This window comes from Schistocerca cancellata, chromosome 9 (genome assembly GCF_023864275.1).
Source record: "Schistocerca cancellata isolate TAMUIC-IGC-003103 chromosome 9, iqSchCanc2.1, whole genome shotgun sequence".
NCBI lineage: Eukaryota > Metazoa > Arthropoda > Insecta > Orthoptera > Acrididae > Schistocerca > Schistocerca cancellata.
The window spans coordinates 310,630,671-310,649,077 of record NC_064634.1 but is presented as its reverse complement, the minus strand read 5'-3'; positions in this window follow the sequence as shown (position 1 = coordinate 310,649,077).

Sequence of the window (18,407 nt, the reverse complement as noted above, 5' to 3'; positions counted from 1 at the left end):
ATATGACCCGTCTCTCCCTATAGATTACTCCTACTTTTTTCAGAATCTCGAACAGCTTGCACCATTTTATATTGCCGAACGCTTTTTCCAGGTCGACAAATCCTATGAAAGTGTCTTGATTTTTCTTTAGTCTTGCTTCCATTATTAGCCGTAACGTCAGAATTGCCTCTCTCGTCCGTTTACTTTTCCTAAAGCCAAACTGATCGTCACCTAGCGCATTCTCAATTTTCTTTTTCATTCTTCTGTATATTATTCTTGTAAGCAGCTTCAATGCATGATGTCGCGAATAGTGGAAGATAGAATTAAAATCATGTAGGCTGTAGGCTGGAAAATTATTGCTACAGATCAAGCGAGGCGGACGTGACCAGACTATCTCATGTGTAATGTGTACTCGACTAACAAGAGCGGAGTATGCAGTATCACGAGGCTCAAGCACAGTTAGTGGCAACCCTTGGACACAGCAAACAGTGGAGAATGGCTAGTTCATCTCGTAGGCATCACATGCTGCCGCGTGACTAGCCTACTCAGGGCTCAAAGTTCATGGGGTGCTAGAACCTTCTAGAACAAGTGGTGCCGGGTGCACTACCCCCTATAAAAGCGGATAGCCGCTAGATCGAAGGAGAGTGATGGAGTGAGGTACTTAGGACGCCAGTCCACGTTAGTCTGCGTCGGGATGCTGCAAGAGTTGCAGGAGAGTATTGAGCACAGCAACAAGTAGGGTCTTAGGCTGAATCGACACAGCTGACACTTAGTCTGGTGCGCTCGCCTCTGCTGTATTAGGACTTAGGTTTGGGAAGATAGGAATGGCAACTGCATAGCCAGATTGGAGACTGTATATAGAATCTTATTTAAATCACAAGTGCCAGGGGTACTTCCAGTATAATCGTTCTATACATCGAGTGTTCATATATGAAAGCTTCCCTAAGATCGTATCCGAGTTCCGTACTCTAGCTCACCTTGCAGCCTTCTCTACAACGGAGCAGTGAGGAGTTGGCGGCCCACACCACCGATACCTCATGCCAAGTAAGTTCTCTGACGCGCACCAACGCAGTCCTTCCACTCCCTCTCAGGACACGTCAGTGGGACACGACAATGAGCTGTTAAGCTGATTGTGCGATAATTCTCGCACTTGTCAGCTCTTGCCGTCTTCGGAATTGTGTGGATGATGCTTTTCCGAAAGTCAGATGGTATTTCGCCAGACTCATATATTCTACACACCAACGTGAATAGTCGATCTGTAGGCGCGAATCCGTTGTCGTCCACGGGAACAGCTTCCTGACACTTGTACTGCGGGAGGGAAGCAAGCTGGCGGCGGCTCCATTTTGCTCTGGGGAACTTTGATGTGGGCATCCAGTGGAGGTGGTGCAAGGTACCATGATGGCCAAAGAATATCGTACACTCGTTGCAGACCACGTACACCCTTTCATGGCGATCATGTTTCCCGACGGTTTTGGCACTTTTCAACACGATAACGCGCCATGCCACAAGGCCAGGAGTGTGATGCACTGATTCGAGGAACACAGTGGCTGTTTCCATTGGATTTGCTGCCCCTCCCCCCCATCCAACTAGCCGGATCTGAACCCGATCCATCACATCTGGAATGTGGTTCAACGTGGGGTCAGAGGTCATCACCCACCTTCCCCGAAATTACGGGAGTTATGTGGCTTGTGTGTGTAGATGTGGTGCCGGCTCCCTCCAGCCTCACTGCTTCCACGCCACGACGCGTCGTCGCTGTTATCCGTACCAAATGTTCAAAAACCGGCTAGGGTGTCACAATGTTCGTGGTAAAGGGCGGCTCCCAGGGGACAGACCGAAATCGATTACCAGTCAAGGAAATTGACGTGCGGGAATGTAAGGGAAATGGGGGACGAGCTCAGTGTCCTCCACCCGTACGGTGTACAGCATGTGACCTACAGGGACACACACCCCCGTGTACCAAAGCCAAACCAGTGACATGCTTCATGTAGTGTTGGCAGAAGAGCCAACACTGTGTTGCAATAGGAGGTCGAAATGCACGCGTTTAATTCACGCCGGTGGCGCTAGGTCTGAAACAGGATACGTAATGAATGCTATAAAGAAAAGTACGTAGCTGCTGGAATACTTAACTTTAATCCATCATTTGTATACAGCATTCTGGATGATACAAGTGAGACTCTCTACAGAAATGGTTAATGGCGCCTTGCTAGGTCGTAGCCATGGACTTAGCTGAAGGCTATTCTAACTATCTCTCGGCTAATGAGAGAAAGGCTTCGTCAGTGTAGCCGCTAGCAAAGTCGTCGTACAACTGGGGCGAGTGCTCGTACGTCTCTCTAGACCTGCCGTGTGCTGGCGCTCGGTCTGCAATTACTGACAGTGGCGACCCGCGGGTCCGAGATGTACTAATGGACCGCGGCCGATTTATAGCTACCACCTAGCAAGTGTGGTGTCTGGCGGTGACACCACACTTCACGTGTCACCGACACGGACACTATGCTCGCGTTTGCCACGAAAGTAAATGGGTTAACATCCGTGGGAAGAATATGCAGGGAAACGAGAAGAGGGCGTAATGCCGCAGTTCCATTACGCTGCGTCAGGAATAATAAGAGCTGCCGAATGCACGGGCAAAAATGACTTTATATGCGTGAGGAGCAAAGATGTAAAAGGAGCTGAGACGAGATTACTAATAGATAGTGGGGCCCACATTAACCTCATTAAATCCATGGTGCCCGCATCTCGTGGTCGTGCGGTAGCGTTCTCGCTTCCCACGCCCGGGTTCCCGGGTTCGATTCCCGGCGGGGTAAGGGATTTTCTCTGCCTCGTGATGGCTGGGTGTTGTGTGCTGTCCTTAGGTTAGTTAGGTTTAAGTAGTTCTAAGTTCTAGGGGACTGATGACCATAGATGTTAAGTCCCATAGTGCTCAGAGCCATTTGAACCATTTTTGAAATCCAGGGTTTTGAGGGATGGTGTAAAGAAGGAAACCGAAAGGACAGTGACAATAAAGAGTATCGTCAATGAAGAGGTCAGGACGGAGGGTCCTGTATTAATCGAATTAAGTAGCGGTATAGGAAGAAAATGGGTTACTCAGTTTAAAGTTGTAAATGAATGTCTTGATCTGCCGTTTGATGGGTTACTTGGACGGGAGTTCCTGGACGAACATAAAGTCGTGCTGGATTATGGGCGACGGAGAATGTATGTGCAAGACGAATGGGTAGAATTACGAGAAGCGTGCGAAGAGGACACTGCAAATCGATTAGTTGCACAAAGTGGTAAGATTGGGGCGGAGGTAAGAGCCAGTTACGCAGATGTAGCGCGAGGAGATAAGGCGCCGGTCGAGGTTACGACGCGTGCGCGCGCAGACGCTGGGAAACAAATAAGAGATAGCGGTCCAAGTTATACAGATAGTAAGGGTGGCGGTTACTCCAAATACCCGACGAGGCGAGACAGCCGAGTGCCGGTTGCGCCAACTTGTAAGAATTGTGCGACGCCAGATGACAGTGAAGTTATTCGAAACGAAGAGCTGCCAGAACGAGCAAAGAAGCCCTGTAATATCACGACGAGTAGGCGTGACAAGTTGCTAGCCCCGGCGGATCTGGAAGAAGTCAGGATAGGACCACGGGAAGAGAGGTTTATAAGAGTCCGCGTGACGCGAAAAATAGGTAGGGAGGCAGTAATTCCCAAACAAGAAATTAGACCAGGGGTCTATATACCAGAAGCCATAGTGGCCGTCCAAGATGGAACATGTATAACGAGCGTAATGAATACCCGAACCCAAGAAGTGCGGTCTAGGGTGCCGGAAGTACTAGCAGAAGAGGTTCCACCGCCCAGTAGCTACAAAGTTAGACGTGCACCCCAGAACAGGAGGATCGAGAGAAAAACGCGGCAAAAGTTGTTAACGGATAATATGCGCATAGACCACTTAAATCGGGAGGAACACAACGCCATACGGGAATTGTGCTTGGCGTATAACGACGTGTTTCACTTACCAGGGGACGTGCTCACCTACACTACCGTAGTGAAGCACCAGATCCCACTAACACCGGAAGCTGAAGGAACAGTTATAAATCAAAGACCGTATCGCATCCCACAAGCACAGCCGGATGCACTGCAAACGGAAATTCAGGGCATGTTGAGAGACGGCATAATCTCGCCGAGTACCAGTACATTTAATTTCCCCTTGTTATTATTGCCAAAGAAACTTGATGCTAGTGGTAAACCCAAATGGAGAGTGGTTGTTGATTATAGGAAACTAAATGATGTCTCGATAAATATGGTTTATCCGTTACCTAGAATTGACGAAATTCTAGATAGTCTAGGAAAGGCAAAATATTTTTCAACGTTAGATCTCGCGAAGGGATACTACCAAGTATTAATAGATGAGAAGGATCTTGAAAAGACGGCACTTAGTACGCCGACGGGACATTACGAATATAATAGAATGGCAATGGGCTTAAAAACGGCCCCATCTACATTTCAACGGCTAATGAACACCGTGCTGACGGGCGTGCAAGGGAATAAAGTGTTCATTTATCTAGATGGCATCGTCATCGTAGGTGCATCGCTTGAGGAGCATAACGCAAGCCTTGAAGAAGTATTTGAACGTTTAAGGGAAGCGAACCTAAAGTTGCAGGTTGACAAATGCGAATTCTTGCGGACAGAAGTTACGTTCTTAGGACACGTTTTAACGGCAGAAGGTTTGAAACCCGATCCCACGAAAGTAACGGCAATAGAAAATTACTCGCCGCCAAAGACAACTACGGAATTGAAATGTTACCTGGGAATGGTCGGATATTACCGACGGTTTCTGAGCAATTTTAGTAAAATTGCCAAGCCTCTACATGAACTACTGAAAAAGAGAGTTCCGTACGAATGGGGCGAAGTGCAACAGGGAGCTTTTCAGACCTTGAGAGAGAAGTTAACCAAACCTCCAATACTACAGTACCCGGATTTCACTAAGGAATTTTTGGTAACCACAGACGCCAGCAAATACGCGGTAGGAGCGTATCTGAGTCAAGGTCCTATAGGAAAAGATTTACCGATTGCGTATATATCGCGCACTCTCAATAAAGCAGAGGTAAACTATAGTACAATGGAGCGGGAGTTAACTGATATAGTGGGGGCTGTTAAATATTTTCGTCCTTATCTGTTTGGGAGGAAATTCAAAATACTCACGGAAAATTCAAAATACTCACGGACCACAAACGCCTGATGTGGTTAGGCAGTATCACAGATCCATCGTCTCGATTAATGAAACTTCGGCTAAAATTGGAGGAATATGATTACCAAATCCTGTACAAGGAAGGGAAAGAAAACCGCGTAGCTGATGCATTATCACGGATTCGGAGTGTACAAGACAGCGATAAGGAAGTACCGCAGGATAGCGGGAGGCAAAGAGAAATGAAGGCGGACGCCGCGCAGCGGGACGAGAACCGAGAAGTAGATAATGAAGCAGCGACAGAAGCAGTAGCGACAGCTGAGATAACAGACCCCGAGGAAACAGCTGACGCGACCGAGATAAGTGAAGACGGAGCCGCACCGCCGATAAACGAAGAAGACGTTCTAAGCGCAGAGGACAAATTGGAAATCCTAAAACAGATGCACATATCTCCCATAGGAGGCCATCAGGGAATGGGAAGAACATATGCGCGAATAAAGCAGTGCTGTACCTGGCCGGGTATGAAAGCCGATATAGAAAAATTCATAAGAATGTGTGAAAGTTGTCAAAAGAATAAGATAACCCAAGCAAAAACGAAGCAGTAGATGGAACTAACTCCGACTCCCGAATACATATTTGAGCGATGTGACATCGATATAGTAGGTCCCTTACCAGTTACCCGAGTTGGCCACAAGTATATTTTGACCTTTCAAGACTCTCTTACGAAGTTTGTAGTAGCTGAACCGATACCTCGACAGGACGCGGATACAGTCGCTCGAAAGTTAGTAGAAAACATTATTTTGAAGTCCGGGGTTCCGACCGCCCTATTAAGCGACATGGGGAGTAATTTTATTGGTGATACGATGAGACGGGTCTGCAAATTACTGAGAATAGAGAAGATACAAACAACGGCGTATCGTCCGCAGTCAAACGGAGCATTAGAACGTACGCACCGCACGCTAACAGATGTTACGACATTACGTGAACCGGGACCAGACGGATTGGGACGAATGGGTATCGTTCGCATGTTTTGTGTACAACACAACACCACACAGTACCACGGGATACACTCCATTCCAGTTATTCTTCGGCAGGAAGTGTAATCTGCCAGGGTGGTTACAGAAGAAGCCAGCCAACGTGATCTACAATTATGATGATTACGTGACGGAAATCCGACAGCGACTGCAGTTAGTACACCAAGAGGCCCGTAAGGCAACACAGGAAAGCAAAATCAGGAATAAAAGCGATTACGATAAAACGCAGAACCCGAGAGAATTTAAAAAAGACGATCGCGTATTACTGTATGATGAAAGCGTGCGTCGGGGACGCTCAAGGAAGTTAGCCAGTGGCGAGGACCGTTTACTGTAGTAGATGTACAGGGACCGAACGTGATAATTAGATTGAAAGGAAATAAATGTATAAAAGTGCACGCGAATGGGCTGAAGGAATTTTACTAAGCAGGCAAGAATATCTTTTAGTTGTTCGTGGTAGAGGAAGTGAACAGATTGCAGGCGATAGCAAAACATGAGAGTGACACGTGCGTTTCTATTACAGATGCCACTGATGAGGGCTTTGTGGATGACAGCGATATTCGGGAGTATATGGCAGGTCGGACTCGCAGGACGCGAAGCAAACCCACAAGATGTAAGACTGAAAAAATTCCAGTCTGCACCAGGAATGTACACTCCTGGAAATGGAAAAAAGAACACATTGACACCGGTGTGTCAGACCCACCATACTTGCTCCGGACACTGCGAGAGGGCTGTACAAGCAATGATCACACGCACGGCACAGCGGACACACCAGGAACCGCGGTGTTGGCCGTCGAATGGCGCTAGCTGCGCAGCATTTGTGCACCGCCGCCGTCAGTGTCAGCCAGTTTGCTGTGGCATACGGAGCTCCATCGCAGTCTTTAACACTGGTAGCATGCCGCGACAGCGTGGACGTGAACCGTATGTGCAGTTGACGGACTTTGAGCGAGGGCGTACAGTGGGCATGCGGGAGGCCGGGTGGACGTACCGCCGAATTGCTCAACACGTGGGGCGTGAGGTCTCCACAGTACATCGATGTTGTCGCCAATGGTCGGCGGAAGATGCACGTGCCCGTCGACCTGGGACCGGACCGCAGCGACGCACGGATGCACGCCAAGACCGTAGGATCCTACGCAGTGCCGTAGGGGACCGCACCGCCACTTCCCAGCAAATTAGGGACACTGTTGCTCCTGGGGTATCGGCGAGGACCATTCGCAACCGTCTCCATGAAGCTGGGCTACGGTCCCGCACACCGTTAGGCCGCCTTCCGCTCACGCCCCAACATCGTGCAGCCCGCCTCCAGTGGTGTCGCGACAGGCGTGAATGGAGGGACGAATGAAGACGTGTCGTCTTCAGCGATGAGAGTCGCTTCTGCCTTGGTGCCAATGATGGTCGTATGCGTGTTTGGCGCCGTGCAGGTGAGCGCCACAATCAGGACTGCATACGACCGAGGCACACAGGGCCAACACCCGGCATCATGGTGTGGGGAGCGATCTCCTACACTGGCCGTACACCACTGGTGATCGTCGAGGGGACACTGAATAGTGCACGGTACATCCAAACCGTCATCGAACCCATCGTTCTACCATTCCTAGACCGGCAAGGGAACTTGCTGTTCCAACAGGACAATGCACGTCCGCATGTATCCCGTGCCACCCAACGTGCTCTAGAAGGTGTAAGTCAACTACCCTGGCCAGCAAGATCTCCGGATCTGTCCCCCATTGAGCATGTTTGGGACTGGATGAAGCGTCGTCTCACGCGGTCTGCACGTCCAGCACGAACGCTGGTCCAACTGAGGCGCCAGGTGGAAATGGCATGGCAAGCCGTTCCACAGGACTACATCCAGCATCTCTACGATCGTCTCCATGGGAGAATAGCAGCCTGCATTGCTGCGAAAGGTGGATATACACTGTACTAGTGCCGACATTGTGCATGCTCTGTTGCCTGTGTCTATGTGCCTGTGGTTCTGTCAGTGTGATCATGTGATGTATCTGACCCCAGGAATGTGTCAATAAAGTTTCCCCTTCCTGGGACAATGAATTCACGGTGGTCTTATTTCAATTTCCAGGAGTGTATTACGACAACCAGGGCAGTGTGAAACTATACAGCACAACGTGGAGAGTGGTGACCTGTTTCAACCTCAAGGAATTGCATGACAAATTTGAAGAGACGCAGGTGGGGGCCAATAGAGCGATAGCACGTTGTATAAGTACGATGAATCAAGCAAAGTTAGATGCCGGAGAATGTGAAAATGTACAACAAATTGTAAAATGGCAGGTGGGAGAGATTTATAAATCAAAAGACTTGATTGACCAGTTTTCTAGACGTGAACGGCCCAGAACCAAAAGGGGGATATTGAACTTTATTGGGGTAAAAAGCAAGGTATTGTTTGGTACACTAGATGAGGATGATGCGGAATTCTTTAAAGCTAAGATAGATGTTTTAGAGGAACAGCAAAGGGAATTATTGCGATTGTCCAAGGAACAAGTAACCATTGTGAGGGCGTCACTGACGGGGGTGAACCAAACAATTAATGCAGTCACCAGGAACACTCAAATAATTGCGGATGGGATAAGGAAATTGAGTAAACATGTCGAGGATTACGAAAATAGTACCAACAGGAAGATACAACACACCCTGATTGTTTTGACTATTACGAAACAACTGATGCAAATCTCTAATATGTTCAATGAGCTCGAAAGGGAATATGATCTATTGATCTCTGCCATAGTTAATGCGCAGAAAGGGCTATTGGAACCACACTTGATTAACCCTGTACAAGTACTCACGTATCTCGAACTGATAAAGGAGGAATTAAAAGACAGGAAATTTCCCGTTGAACTCACGAAGGGCCAAGGGTATCTGTTACTTCGTATAATAGATATAGATGTAGTTCTTGCCGGCAATACCTTAAGTTAAGTACTAAATAGACCCTTAGTAGATGGCAGTGTATACACTTTATATAGAATATGGCCGCAGAATATGATACAGCTAAGAAGTTATTTGCGTATATCGAGCCTGAACGAAACTTTCTACTTATTGACGATGCGAAACGACAGTACGCACTACTGTCTCGTGACCAATTGCAGTGTAAAACGGTTACGGCGAGAAATCAAATTTGTGAACAACGGTTCGTTCTGATGTCGACCTATGATCACGAGCGATGTGAAGCTCGAATGCTACAGCCTATAAGGGAAATTCCGAAAGATTTCAATCAAAAGTATGTCATACTGAACGAAAGTATCTGGACACAGGTACAGGACAATGAGTGGCTGTATGTCGCTCCCAAGGATGAAGGACTGACAATATTATGTAACGGATTACCCCCAAATGACCTTATTGTAACGGGTACCGGAAAGTTAACCTTTGCAAGTCAGTGTGCGCAGGTCATATTACCAGCTAACCATATAATTAGTACTAATGTAAGTAAGAATGATATAGTACCTATGTTAAACTTAAATATAGATTGTTGTATCATAGACGAAACAAAGCAAGAGGTCACACGTATACCTATAGATTTACCCTTAGAACATATTGTTAGACTCTTAGATGACCTCAAGGTACCCAGTCACAAAGTGGATGAACTGCAGAGTGAAATAGAATATCAGCAGCGAACCACCTTTAGCGGATGGTCTAAGAGCGGTAGTTCAAAAATGGTTCAAATGGCTCTGAGCACTATGGGACTTAACATCTATGGTCATCAGTCCCCTAGAACTTAGAACTACCCAAACCTAACTAACCTAAGAACAGCACACAACACCCAGCCATCACGAGGCAGAGAAAATCCCTGACACCGCCGGGAATCGAACCCGGGAACCCGGGCGTGGGAAGCGAGAACGCTACCACACGACCACTAGATGCGGGCAAAAGCGGTAGTGTTAGTCGTCTTAATTATATCATGTTGTTTATGCATCTATTGTAAGTGTTGCCGTATGTGTGGCAAAAGATTGTGTGAAATCGGAGGACATTGTTGTGCTAAAGTGTGTGTGACAAATACAGTGGTAGCGGATGGCCTCTGGGAACGAAGTGTTCGGTACACCCCTGCCTGACAAACCGAGCAATGTGAAGCGGCAGCAGAAGGTGGAGAGTATGAATTAAGTTGTACACGTCGCACTCCTCTCTCCGATAGGGTACAATGGAGAGAACAGAGTCAAACACCACAACTCACAGAGCCCCGTGCCAGAGCAATGGGGCTGTTAACCTCCAAGACAGACAGGAGATGACACAATTGTATGTTTATTGATAATCTTACCCTCCTGATGTATCCTAAATTGTTGACAAATCAGATCTTTTGTATGTGTATAAAACTCAAAATGAGTACTCATGTATGTATGCTCTTAGTAAAAATAATGAGTACTCATGTATGTATGCTCTTGGTAAAAATTTGCAGCATTTTTTTGAATATGTGACATAAATTTTGTTTGTTCTATGCACATTATGGACGACACACAACTGTATCTTATATCTTCTTGTGTTTTTTTTTTATTTTTGTGCCACGTATTTTTCATGTTTATAATGTCAAGTCTTGATGGCAATAAAGACTGGTAAGTTTTACTGGCACCGCAAGAAGAAAACGAAAATTTTGCAATCTCGAGGGACCGAGCTTACAAAATTTTCCCCTGGGGAAGGGGAGGTGTCGCGAATAGTAGAAGATAGAATTAAAATCATGTAGGCTGGAAAATTATTGCTACAGATCAAGCGAGGCGGACGTCACCAGACTATCTCATGTGTAATGTGTAATGTGTACTCGACTAACAAGAGCGGAGTATGCAGTATCACGAGGCTCAAGCACAGTTAGTGGCAACCCTTGGACACAGCAAACAGTGGAGAATGGCTAGTTCATCACGTAGGCATCACATGCTGCCGCGTGACTAGCCTACTCCGGGCTCAAAGTTGGGGGGGGGGGGGGTGCTAGAACCTTCTAGAACAAGTGGTGCCGGATGCACTACCCCCTATAAAAGCGGATAGCCGCTAGATCGAAGGAGAGTGATGGAGTGAGGTACTTAGGACGCCAGTCCACGTTAGTCTGCGTCGGGATGCTGCAAGAGTTGCAGGAGAGTATTGAGCACAGCAACAAGTAGGGACTTAGGCTGAATCGACACAGCTGACACTTAGTCTGGTGCGCTCGCCTCTGCTGTATTAGGACTTTGGTTTGGGAAGTTAGGAATGGCAACTGCATAGCCAGATAGACAATCATTGGAGACTGTATAGAGAATCTTATTTAAATCACAAGTGCCAGGGGTACTTCCAGTATAATCGTTCTATACATCGAGTGTTCATACATGAAAGCTTCCCTAAGATCCTATCCGAGTTCCGTACTCTAGCTCACCTTGCAGCCTTCTCTACAACGGAGCAGTGAGGAGTTGGCGGCCCACACCACCGAGACCTCATGCCAAGTAAGTTCTCTGACGCGCACCAACGCAGTCCTTCCACTCCCTCTCAGGACACGTCAGTGGGACACGACAATGAGCTGTTAAGCTGATTGTGCGATAATTCTCGCACTTGTCAGCTCTTGCCGTCTTCGGAATTGTGTGGATGATGCTTTTCCGAAAGTCAGATGGTATTTCGCCAGACTCATATATTCTACACACCCGCGTGAATAGTCGATGTGTAGGCGCGAATCCGTTGTCGTCCAGGGGAACAGCTTCCTGACACTTGTACTGCGGGAGGGAAACAAGCTGGCGGCGGCTCCATTTTGCTCTGGGGAACTTTGATGTGGGCATCCAGTGGAGGTGGTGCAAGGTACCATGATGGCCAAAGAATATCGTACACTCGTTGCAGACCACGTACACCCTTTCATGGCGATCATGTTTCCCGACGGTTTTGGCACTTTTTAACACGATAACGCGCCATGCCACAAGGCCAGGAGTGTGATGCACTGATTCGAGGAACACAGTGGCTGTTTCCATTGGATTTGCTGCCCCCCCCCCCCCCATCCACCTAGCCAGATCTGAACCCGATCCATCACATCTGGAATGTGGTTCAACGTGGGGTCAGAGCTCATCACCCACCTTCCCGGAAATTACGGGAGTTATGTGGCTTGGGTGTGTAGATGTGGTGCCGGCTCCCTCCAGCCTCACTGCTTCCACGCCACGACGCGTCGTCGCTGTTATCCGTACCAAATGTGGAAAAACCGGACAGGGTGTCACAATGTTCGTGGTAAAGGGCGGCTCCCAGGGGACAGACCGAAATCGATTACCAGTCAAGGATATTGACGTGCGGGAATGTAAGGGAAATGGGGGACGAGCTCAGTGTCCTCCACCCATACGGTGTACAGCATGTGACCTACAGGGACACACACCCCCGTGTACCAAAGCCAAACCAGTGACATGCTTCATGTAGTGTTGGCAGAAGAGCCAACACTGTGTTGCAATAGGAGGCCGAAATGCACGCGTTTAATTCACACCGGTGGCGCTAGGTCTGAAACAGGATACGTAATGAATGCTATAAAGAAAAGTACGTAGCTGCTGGAATACTTAACTTTAATCCATCATTTGTATACAGCATTCTGGATGATACAAGTGAGACTCTCTACAGAAATGGTTAATGGCGCCTTGCTAGGTCGTAGCCATGGACTTAGCTGAAGGCTATTCTAACTATCTCTCGGGTAATGAGAGAAAGGCTTCGTCAGTGTAGCCGCTAGCAAAGTCGTCGTACAACTGGGGCGAGTGCTCGTATGTCTCTCTAGACCTGCCGTGTGGTGGCGCTCGGTCTGCAATTACTGACAGTGGCGACCCGCGGGTCCGACATGTACTAATGGACCGCGGCCGATTTATAGCTACCACCTAGCAAGTGTAGTGTCTGGCGGTGACACCGGATAGGCTGTCACAATGTTCTGGCTGATTGGTGTAATTTGCTGTCAGACTCTCAATTTGTCTCCAAGAACGGCGTACTGACAAAAATGAAATTTATTCGTTTGTGTGAAGCATTAGCACAATAAACAGTAGGTCGAGGGCAGAAGGTAAAATGCTTTTACAAAAGTTTGAATATTATGCGATTAGAGAACAAACTCAGCAGTGAGTAACACTGAGACTTTCGGAGGGCTCTGGAGCACGTAGCGGATTCTCTATTGCTGTGTACCCAGTTCCATCACTAAGAGAGAGGTAAAATAAACCACGTTTCAAATCACAAATTCAGACTGCTTATGCAATCACGTGTTCAGTGGTAGAGAGCGCGGGGCTCCTTACCCTCTAATTAAGAAGTCAACGAATTTCACCCGCCTATTTATGCGTGAAAAGTAATTTTCGCAAGCCAGCTGACGCCAGAGATTGCTTGGCTAAATAGAGGACTATCCAACGGCGGGTGCGTATCAGTTTCCGTTAGCACTATTTCATTGTTAAAATACGCAAGATGGCGCACATCTACAGAATTTCCAGTGGCCTTTAGTTCACGTCCATGCCTTGGCAACGCTTGCTCGAAAGGACACCAACACTTTCCGCTGACTGAAAGGTAGCGCCGCTCCCAGGATCGCCAACCGGTGCGTAGGGGGGCCGATCTGACTATGCAGCCATCGGCCGTTCCCCTCCCCACCCACCCGCCCACCCCTCCGCCGCCCCCCTCTCCTGCCCCCTGAAAACTGCTGAGAAACGTAATACCGGTCTCAGACCCAGTTCTTGGTACCCTTTACTTTGTGCCCATCACTAGTGTAGTAATCGCCGCCATATTCGCGATAAATGTCATTGTTTCTATCACGATGGAAGCAACCATGGATCGTTACGTACAGCTACAGCAGCAAGACGTTCGCGGCATAATGCTCGTAGCACATCCGCGACTGACCTGCAGATGCGCCATTTGCACCGCTAGGAATTAGCTTCACGACATGTACAGCGCTAGAGCGATAATCTCTGTCGCACCGCCCCTGTCTGTGCGGCCGCAACACGTGTCTACTCATGGCTCATCACTTTCGTTTGTGATTCGAATCCGGGAGTTTCATCTCTGCTTTGTTGCATCAGTGCTCTCTATAGGAAATGGACTAGTTATAATTATTTCTCTTTTGTGTGCGCATTTTCACGTACTTTTGGCTCACAGCAGGCCTGTCTATCGCCTATGTAGTCCAAATTTGTGAGCTGCCTAGTTACCACTTTGTTCTGTAATGGGACTGCCTCTCTTTCCTATGCGTTTCGAAGAATATGTCCAGCTTCCCTTGAGCTGTCTGACTGTTATTGGTCCGTAATCTTCCTCATTCCTTCATTAATGAGTTATTTTTAATCGGCAGTCGAAATCCCTGCTAAATGTCAAGTAGCGTAATGCCACAACGGTCCTGACTATCAGATGAGGTGATTTCAATTTGATGGTAGAAAAGACAGTAACAGGCAGACTACGTAGTTTTCATAACCTCTTCACAGTTAACCATCTACAAACGCTTCGCTTCATATCACGAAAGATCGAAGCAGAAGATTATCGTCCAGTGTGAACAAACGCGGAGGAGCTGTGAATTTGACTAGGTCATGTAAAGTGGATGGTGCACAGGGATCTGTTCAGGGTCCGATATATATATGCGGGGTGCAGTGGGTGTAAGTGCAGATATTTTTATTAGTGACTGACGAAGGTGTACATTACTCAGTATGTACGTCATTTGTGATTACTAATTATAGCTATTACAATTCGTATCTTTTTAGGTTGTTTAGTACCTCCAAGTACCTGTGGCAAGTGTAAGCCATTGGTGCTTATTTTCCTACAGGCAGCAGGTCAGGTGTTGAAGTGAGGATGAGTGGAGGGGAAACGATTACTCTATACTGACTGGTGTAGTACTCTTAGCGGTGCAGTAAAGAGCACGCTCAGGTCATAAAGTTTGTGACGTGTTAGTGGAAAGACAGTAGAACGCAGAGGGAAAACGACCAGCATATTGATGTGTGTATATACAAACATAAAAAAAAAAGTTTGCATCACCCCAATTCCCAGAACTCCTGAAAATAGACGTTGACTGCGCATATGTGAATATTGTATCACAGACACAGTCCCTTTGACTGTTCAGAGATGTCACTAAACCCGTCCAAACATGTAAACTACCGAGCATGAGCAGCGCTTACTAGACGGACAGGGTCCGACAGCCCATAGTTCCAGTCACTCCACCAGGAGGTACACGGCTCGCGATGTCTGTAGTTCAACCATGCCTAGATGGTCAATACCACGGTTAGATAGCGTCCGCATTGTTACTTTGTGCCAGGGAAGTGTCCAGGCGTCTCGGAGCAAACCAAAGCCTTGTTGTTCGGACATGGAACCCTGACAGCAACGCCACCATGTTGGAATAATGCTTTCCGTGCAGCCGCTGGACGTCGTCTTACGGCTCAAAATGTGCTCGATAGCCTTCACGCTGGGCAACTTCGCTCCCGACGTCCACAGCGAGGTCCATCTTTGCAACCACGACACCATGCAGCGCGGTACAGATGGGCCCAACAACATCCCGAATGGACTGCTCAGGATTGGCATCACGTTCTCTTCACCGATCAGTCTCGCATTTGCCTTCAACCAGTCAATCATCGGAGACGTGTCTGGAGGCAACCAGGTCAGGCTGAACGTCTTAGACACACAGTCCAGTGAGTGCAGCAAGGTGGAGGTTCCCTGATATTTTGGGGTGGCATTATGTCGGGTCGACGTACGCCGCTGGTGGTCATGGAAGGCGCCGTAACGGCTGTATGATACGCGAATGCCATCCTCCGAACGACAGTGCAGCATATCGGCAGCATATCCGCGAGGCACTCGTCTTCATGGACGACAATTCGCGCCCCCATCGTGCACATCTTGTGAATGTCTTCCTCCAGGATAACGACATCGCTCGACTAGAGTGGCCAGCATGTTCTCCAGACATGAACCCAGTCGAATATGCCTGGGATAGATTGAAAAGGCCTGTTTATGGACGACGTGACCACCAACCACTCTGAGGGATCTACGCTGAATCGCCGTTGAGGAGTGGGACAATCTGGACCAACAGTGCCTAATGAAACTGTGGATAGTATGCCACGACGAATACAGGCATGCATCAATACAAGAGGACGTGCTACTAGGTATTAGATGTACCGGTGTGTACAGCAATCTGGACCACCACCTCTGAAGGTCTCGCTGTATGGTGGTACAACATGCAATGTGTGGTTTTCATGAGCAAACAAATGATGTTTATGTTGATCTCTACTCTAATTTTCTGTACAGGTTGTAATCTCCCCACGGAAAATTACCCTCTACCACGCAATAATTAATAATGGTCAATCAAATCATCCACATTTGTTTACGTATGAAAGGTATCTGAGCAGATTTTCTAGTAATATATGCGCCGACAGCTCGTCGACGCCAAGGTATTTTTCGAGTACGTTTATTCTTTGGAACAACAGAGGTACACAGGTGTATGCTCCATGGTCATTATAGTTATAGAAAGAGAGATAGAAAGAGAGAGAAAGGAAAGTATCGGTTGGAAGATTTTCGTATTGCAAAAGGAGATTTATTTACTCTTCTTCGCGATAAAGCGAGGCAGGAAAGTTTGTGCCGCTAGCGGGGTAGACAAAGAGAAAGAAGGACTTGTAAAAGTAAATTTCATGAGACTAAAAATCCACGGAAACGGAACATGTACGGAAATGGATTCAATATACAATTTTCCTCAGAAATAAGGTTTGTGACCATTTCATTTTAGAGTGAATGACGAATGCGTTCTCTGTCTGAATTGTTGATGATTGTCTGGGGCCTGTAATTAATTGGGAAGTTTCAGCTGTGACGAAGAGAGCCTGCAATCTCTGAGTTTTATTGAAATCGTCCAAAAAGGCTTCGTCCACATCTGAAATTTTAGATCTGTCGTAAACTGAACGAAGTGTTCAAAACGATCGATTTTTTCCCAACTGAATGCAGCGCTTAATAATAATAACGTATGTGAAGATCTTTTCTAGCAAGCCAGCCGCTGAATATTAAGAAGAAGGGCTCCACCAGAGATTTTAATAGGCTGATTTCATGTAACTTAAGACTTTCAGCAAAATCGATTTAAGTAGTAAGGGCATTCATTAGAACACGTTTTTGGACGTTGTTAAAATAATTTTGTTCTTTGTTTCATGTGAACTACGACGAGACAACTTAACGTGGAAAAGAGAAGAAATACTCGCAGGCGCATTATTTCATCGACAAATAAAAGCAGCACGCTGGACGGACTACAAGTCCAATTAAACAAATTAAAAAAAAAAACAGAAACAAGGCCAGATCTATAATTTTTTTGTAAACTTGATAGTATTGAGGAAGTAGTCGTAGATTTGAACATTTTCTAATTGTGTTCATAACAGAAGTAGTTTGATTCACATGCCCTAGTTGCATTTACCTGTATAAGTACCATAACAAAGTAGCCACAGAAGTATTCGTGTGAAGGGAGATATATATATATATATATATATATATCTTGACGGTAGAACATTTATATGGTTTTAACGAGGGCAATGTTTAAGATGAGTCAAGCAGAGCAGAGCAATACGCAACAGCCTTCAGCTGTGAGCACTGATGATAATGATGTAGTAAGGAGTGTTGTAGAACCGATCGCTACAGATAGCGCAATAGAACGCCCGGTAGACACGGCGGGAGATGTATCAGCCAGTACGCCACATGGATTAGACCCATTGGTCATTATCATGAGGCAGATGCAGATGTTAACGGAGACCGTGAATATTATGAATACAAAATTAGCCTCAGTTACTGAAGGGCAGGAAAATATGAAAACTGACATTAACGCGAAATTAGCCTCAGTTACTGAAGGGCAGGAAAATATGAAAACTGACATTAACGCGAAATTAGCCTCAGTTACTGAAGGGCAAAACCATTTGAATACAAAATTAGCCTCAGTTACTGAAGGGCAAGAAAATTTGAAAACCGACATTAACGCGAAGTTCGCCGCAGTGAATGAGGGGCAAAATGATTTGAATACGAAGTTAGCATCAGTTACTGAAGGGCAGGAAAAGCTGAAAGCTGAGATTAAGCAGCAATTACACGACAGTTTTTCCGAATTAGAACAACGGATAGAGGCGAAGACAAAGGAACTTAAAGATCAGGCCGAAGAGACGGAACGAAAATTAACTGCACAAATCGAATTGGTTAAAGCTCAATGTGAGGAATCTACTCACCGCGTACGTGTAGAAATGAAGGAGTACGTGGCTATTAAGATAGATACCGTACGCGAACAGGTGGAAATGGTTCCGCAATTAGTACAAAAGCAAGATGCCATGTCGTGTGCAATTGCGCAACTTCCTGAATTGGCACGTACGCAGACGAACATAAAGGAAAGT